This window comes from Spermophilus citellus (genome assembly GCF_964194105.1).
Source record: "Spermophilus citellus genome assembly, chromosome: 14".
Taxonomy (NCBI): Eukaryota; Metazoa; Chordata; class Mammalia; order Rodentia; family Sciuridae; genus Spermophilus; species Spermophilus citellus.
The window spans coordinates 6525217-6532452 of record NC_138194.1 but is presented as its reverse complement, the minus strand read 5'-3'; the positions used below and the strand labels follow the sequence as shown (position 1 = coordinate 6532452).

The 7236-nt window shown below is 33.2% G+C and overlaps 1 pseudogene across 1 annotated transcript in view; it reads right to left on the bottom strand.

Annotated features, from left to right (window-relative positions):
• Positions 1-1515: 1515 nt before the first annotated feature.
• Positions 1516-7236, bottom strand: part of LOC308633227 (axin interactor, dorsalization-associated protein-like) — a 49524-nt pseudogene continuing 43803 nt past the window's right edge. The window contains exons 8-11 of the transcript XR_014024332.1: positions 5713-5835; positions 3585-3707; positions 2655-2772; positions 1516-2509 (exon numbers count right to left, since the gene is read on the bottom strand). The product of XR_014024332.1 is annotated as an axin interactor, dorsalization-associated protein-like (transcript). The remainder of the gene's footprint in view (positions 2510-2654; positions 2773-3584; positions 3708-5712; positions 5836-7236) is intronic.

Below are 7236 nucleotides of genomic sequence, written 5' to 3'. Positions count from 1 at the left end.
GTTGTGTAGAGAATACTGTCCCTTGATTCAATTATACTTTTGTATCTCAAAAGTTTTAGAAGTCCTCTCCAGCAAATTGTGTTTGAGTTTAGTTACTAAAATCATTTCATTTGTGAAGCAGTAGTGTTTCAACCTGAAAGTATTACTGCTATAGTTGTAATTATTGTCCAGTGACTCATCCCCTCCCACACTAGAAAGTAAATTTAAACAACTAATTTGTGAGATACAGATTGTTTTGTGTTAATTGCTTCAAGATAAAAATCACCTTTTTTTGGGGTGGGGGTTTGGTCATTCAGGTCTGAATTAAAGCTAAGCTGATGACAATGTTCAATTTAAGTTTGTTTAATGCTGATGAAAGACATTCATACAAAGCATCCTCTTTTTTTTCATATAACCCCATTATTTGGTGGCAGCTAGGGTTGTGGCTCAGTGGTAGAGTACTTGCCTAGCACAGGCAAGGCCCTGGGTTTAATCCTCAGCACCACATAAATAGAGGTTAAAAAAAGCATTCTTATGTGAAGGATGCTAAATGTTTCTTTATATAAATTATCACTTTGAGGGGCTGGGGTTGCCTGTGAGGCACTGGGTTTGATCCTCAGCACCACATATAAATATAAAGGTACTGTGTCCATCTACAACCAAAAAAAAAAAAGGTTTTTTTTTTTTTTAATTATCACTTTGATATACATGTTTTATAGTCTATGAGAAAACAGAAAGAACAATGTATCGGTTTTCTACATTTTAATATTAGATTTTAAGGGAGCAACATCAAACATCAGTAACATCAAACAAAAAGGTACTGAGTACTCCACAGGGTACAGAGTGCTGCCAAGCACCTTGGAAAGTTTACATGACATGGAGAAGATGAGGCCCTTCTCTTGAGAAGTTTACAGTCTGGAAATTTTGACTACTCAGAGTTTCAGTTGAGTGAACATTTTATTAAGGCAAATTCTTCATTTCCTAGAACTACTGTAGACTGAACTATTTTTGCACTTGTGAAATTAACCCAATCCAGATGAAAGAAAAGACTAAATTTGGTTGAGAATTCTTTCAGGCTCATATAGTTTTATTAACATTCATCTAGTAAACAAAATTGACCTAACAGACAACTGAAAAATTAAAGACTAGATCTCTTGAAGTGCAAGGGCTAAAACAACTGTTATTTGTTTTAAAAAGCAAACAGATGGTATGATTAGGGTTTACACTAGTTTAAAAATAGGCCAAGTATTGCATTCCCTTCATGCATTGTTCTTTTAAAATAGTGAACATTAAAATACGTGGGTTCTACATGTAACCCACAAAAAAGCTCCTCACAAATCTTTATGTTCTGTGTATCAAATATCCACCTATGAAAGTTTTACTTATGTCTCATCATTAAGTTAAAAGTAATGTAAATAGTGAAATTATAATAGGCTAATGACCTGCATATTTTCATATGAATGTCAATATATCTAAATAGGAAATAAATGGCAATTGTATCTACCTATATTAAAAAAAATAGAATATCTTTCCAGATTTTGCATACTCATCACTTTATAAAGACAAGGTATGCAGGTTTTAAGGTTTCACAATCAGTTGTCAGAAAAACAGCAGTTGTTCCTGCAGTATCTCATTAGCATCTGACTCAATTATTTTTAGATGACATGATTTAGAAGACGTAAATCCACCCAAAAATTTGTAATTATTCTGAGATGGTTTTAATATTAACCCTAGAATCATTAATGTTAACCCTAGAAACAATAGCAATGTGATGTAGAACAACTAATCAACATGACTAAAAATATGCTCACTTTCAGAAAAACAATCTGGTCATCTGGAAAAAAATCACAGCTACAACCTGGGGAACACTCCCATATAAGATATTGATCTGGTCAAGGCACACTATTTCTAAGTAGAACTATCAGATGAGGGTGAATTTAGGCCAGCTCTAAGGAACAGCCTATAAGACAGACCATAACTGATCCAATTTCCTTTCAAAGCAATCTGGTACTATCCTACCCACTTCAATTCAAAAGTTTAAAGTTAATTCAAATCAAAAGACCATATTGGAGCAAATGTGTAAACTCTAGCACATTCTTATTGCTGTATTAAGTTTGAAGATGAGCATACCTACCACAGCAGTATTGTTCCAGGAAGCAGGGTAGGAACAGTGGTAAATTAGGAAACACACTATTAATTGCACAATTAATAGAAAAGTAAAAAAAATCTTTCAAAATCTACAATAAACCTGTATCCAAAGGAGTCATAACAATGAGGTGCTGGACTTTAGTTCTGTGGTACAGCTTTGCAATGGACTCACTGGCCTATAGGTACGGCTCACTTCCTGCCTCCTGAAGGATGAATATGCTACACAGAGCTATGATGGTTTCTACTGAGTGGTAAAATTCACAGAAATTCCATATTACTCATGTCAGAATCATTCCTTGTGCAAAGTTTTATGTAGATGAAGATAAAGTGGTTTCTTGGTCAATAACTGCAATTTCTTTTAAAGTCAGTGGGTTTCTTGTACCTGTACCCACAATAGAAAGATCATTGTTTAAAATACTTTGATGATTGATCTACTCCAATGTTATATTCTAGATGAGAGGGACTAAGAAGAAACATGAACTAGTAACCATTAGACCAGTATGAATCCTATTATGTATATCACTTACAGTTCTATTACAATTGGCCCAGGTTTAATCTCATCCATCTCCATGAAAGCAAAACACTTGGTGCTGGTAAACCTTTTTTTAGGCTTGCAGTGTTTGAATTCAAAGAAGATAGCTGCACCTAAGGAATTAAAACAAACCACATAAGCCAGAGACCACACATTTCTTATGTGTCACCAGAAGCCTGTGATTTTACAAAGTAACATGTGTCAAACAGTCTGATGAGACAACTGTTGATAACTCACTGTGGCTGTCACTCCAAGCTCTTCTACCATGCCTGAGTGACATTTCTCCATATCATTTAATTCTACAAAGTACAACAAAATTGTATAGCAAGAATGTAAGTTATGTACACAGGTAGAATCATATACTACCAAAGAATATAAAATATTAAATACCACAAGAAAAACAGAAGTTACTTAAGTATCAGCAGTACCTATAGAAATGGTTTCAATAAGCACCTATATTAGATAGAATAGAAATTTAAGAGTTCCTTTTAAAAAAAATTCTAGCTTATATCATTTCTCTCCCTCCTGAAACCACCATGCCCAGATTGTCCTTTCCATATTCTTACAAACTAACTGCCAGTTATAGTATCTTTTTACCCAATGCATCTTATTGAAAGAAAAAATAATAATTCTTTAACTGTTAGTAATCATTAGGTTCCTAAAAAGACTTAAGGTAATTATTAGGGAACCTGCTTCCTTAAGTCTGTATTATGAGAAAAACTTCCCTATCAAATAATATTTAACCACATTATTACACAACTAGATAATGCAACTGCTAATTCTCGTATTTTAAAAAAAATGATTTGACTTTCTTTAAGTCAATATTCATAACTATGTGACGTAAGATCTTGTGTTAAGTACACTATGAACACAAACCCAGGTAAGTACTGTGTCCTTAAGAAGTCAGTAACTGATAATTACAAACCTTTGGTTAATTTTTCAATATGCTTCTGGAGATCAATGTCCACATTAAAATTAACATATGTATCTTCTTTTCTTGAAGCCACAGGAGTATCTTGCACAGGAGTTAAATCTATGCCATTCAGATCTGGAGAAACAAATAAGTTTCTGCTTATGAGCATTCACATATACAGATGGAAAATCTAGAAACTGCAAAGGTTACACTTCCTAAAGAGGCATAGAAAGAGCTGAGAGGAGATTCTCAGGCTAAGAGATTCCTATTTGGTGTGAGCAAGTATGTGAGAGTTATTGAAGTTCATGGGGTATGTGGAGAGAAATGAATATAGACTGAATAGGAGACCTCATGAAGGGGACAAGGAAGCCTTTACATGGCCAAGTGGACAAAACTTGATCTTCATAGTGAAGTGGTAAAAAGAACAAACATGCTTTCCTTAGGGAATAGCCCACTATATTTTTCTATGCAAAAAAAAAATATGGAGTATATAATTTGCCACAATGGAGCTCTGCCACCAATTTCTAACTTTGATCAAGTATATGACTTAATTTAGAAAAGCCTTTAAACCTAACCTTATCATAATTTCCCTGTTAAGAACCAAAAATGGATGAGAACAGCCAACAAAAACCCTTTTGTTAATGAATAATTTTTCATATATATTATCTAAATTCTGGTTATACTGTTTACAACATACCCTGAATTTACAACAACCAGATGGTACATTATATATAGTTTTAATTTTCCGGGTTTTAAAATCTCAGTTTAATCAAATTCAACAAGGACTTTTTTTTAATAACTCCTCAGTGTTTATGTGTTATTCATTTATGTGTCTCAAAAAGCTCAAAAACAATTTAGTACATTTAATAATTAAAAACTATTTACATAAAAATATTTCAGTTTAACATGCAAAGGTAATTTAACATTTACAACATCATTGAATATTTTTGTGTTTTAAGTATACTTTCTGAATGAGTATGCAGTTTTACAAATGGCCTATCAAACAATGTAAATATTTTCCAGTACACTATATATTTGATAACTGGTAACATCGGAATTTAAAAGTGTACCAGTATTAGTGCTGTGGATTATGTTCTTTAAATAAATGTTTTTCTTTGTGGTCATATTTTTCTTTTAATTAGCACTAATGAACCCATGGATCTGACTTTATTTCTGCAATTGATAAAAGTTCCTCCATTTAACTTCAGCACCGATCTGTTCCTTTGGTGCAAAACTACAGGTTAAAATAAGCCCTTTGTACTAACTATAGTTATTTCTGTAAAATGGTATAATTTATTCCTTAATCACATCATCATCCCACGGGATTGCATTCAGGGCATGGATGTTATGGACGCACCCTACTTCCCTGTCCCCTGATTTTCATCTGCCTCTGTAGGACTCACCTCTGTAGATACCTCAGTAGCACAGGAAGAAGAGGGGCTGAAGCAGGAGAGATGGGAAAACAGGACATGGGGCTTTGTGTAGAAAACTACACACCCATGGAAGGTGAGGGGTGCTATTGTTAATCTACATCCTGAAGGCTGTAGCTGCTGTTAAAGACAATGTGTATGTTTAGTCCGCACGTTAGATGGAATCTGAAGAGCAAAAAATCTCAAAAGCAAAAACTCAAAAGCAAAAGTGAGTGTATAAGTAGGAAATATTTTTTGTAAGTCTTTCAGAACTAGGGGCTGGGGATGTGGCTCAAGCAGTAGCGCACTCGCCTGGCATGCGTGTGGCCCGGGTTCGATCCTCAGCACCACATACAAACAAAGATGTTGTGTCCACCGAAAAGTAAAAAATAAATATTAAAAAAAATAATAAAAAATTTCAGTCTCTGGTATTTGGAATTTAGGCTGCAGTCCTTATTTAAAAAAAAATCTGCAATCTGTATTTGGGGTAAAAATGGGAGTTCATAACCCACTTGAATCTAATGTATTAAATATATGTCAAGAGCTTTGTAATGTTTTGAACAACCAATAAAAAAAGTCTTTCAGATCTATGGTCTGTTATGATCTCTTCTAGGATTCTGCCTCATTATAGAATGCATTAAAGTAAGTTGTCACATATACAAGACCATCCCCTGTCAAAAAACTTTGTCCCATTTGAGAAAAAAACATAATGCAATTTGCCAGTTATTTGCCCTTTACACTAACTGTAATATAGGGATCGATGCACTGTCCAGCGTCTTTCAGACCAATTTTCTCAATCCTGATAATGAGTAATGTCATTCCCGGTTCTGATGGCAACCTTGGTAATAAAGTACCTGGCAACAGAGAAACCTCAATAAAAGTTAGCTCCACCAATAATTCAGAGTAAATACTTTGACAAACAGAAGATATAGCCTACCTCTTAGGAACTAGCTAGGCATTATGTATTTTTATTTCCAAAATTCATGAACATCTGATGTTATACTTTTTTAGAAAAATATTTAATTTTACACATAATATATCTGCATTTCCCAACCATACAATCACCTTTAAGCAGAAATAATAATTTCTATAATAATAGTGTATAGTATGTATAATAAAAGTTTGTTAAAAACATCACTTGAGGAAGCCCAATTATACATAATAGTATAATATGCTCATATATTTATATTCCATATGTACTTCTATATTATACTCAGCATCTTAATATGAAGTGGTAGAACAAAGACAAGAAAAGCTTTTAAAATACTTGTTATACTGTTCTAAATTCTGAGACACTTAATATCAGAGTTGATCAATACATTCTTTCCTTTAGTTATTCCTAATAAAGAAAATAATTTACAATTTGATATTTATGTTTTAATTTAACTATATAGTCTAACTTCTATGCTTCATTCTATTTTGTATGATTTATTCTCTCAGAAATTAGTACTATACAGGCTGCCATATAAAAGGGCCTTTGTATAACTGAAAAATTTCCCCAAAACCAACTAAAATTTTTAAAACTAAAAACCCACCCAGAACAACATGACAACATTCACCCACCAAGAACATATTAAGGAAGAAATCAACCATTCAGTATGTTCCCTTTTTTGAAACTACCAATAGAGAACAGATGCAAATAAGCTGATTTTAATCAAGTATGTATACAGAACCTCAAAATACACTTAACAAAATATTTTGGTTGATGTTTTTCAAGTTTCTATTCAACAATGTGTTATTCTACTTTTAATGATGAGTTATTTGAAATACATGAAGCAATCAACACACTACATTTGAAAATACACATTTGATTGATGGCAAATGTGGCTTGAGTAAATTTTGGGAGGTGATGGGAATGTTCTGAACTTGTATAGTGATGACAGATGCAAAACTCTATAGAAGTGTCAAAAATCAATGAATTTTATACTTACAGAAGGGAAATGTTATGATATGCAAATCATACCTCAACAGTGCTGTTAAAAATGTATTACTTTCTAATTTAAACAAATATGAAGGCAATACAGACAAATGAAAGAATGGGAAGGCTTGGAGGCTGCATTTCACTGTTGCATTAACAAACCTAAATGGGCTCAGGCTGATATCATTAAATATATACATAATACCTTTTATGCATCTTCTTTGATTGACAAATGAGGGTACTTTTAGAAGAGGGGCTTGTACCTGGATATCTGGGATGAACTTCAGAGAGTTAAGAAACACCTCTGAAATTTTATGAAAAATGTGAATATGTATAC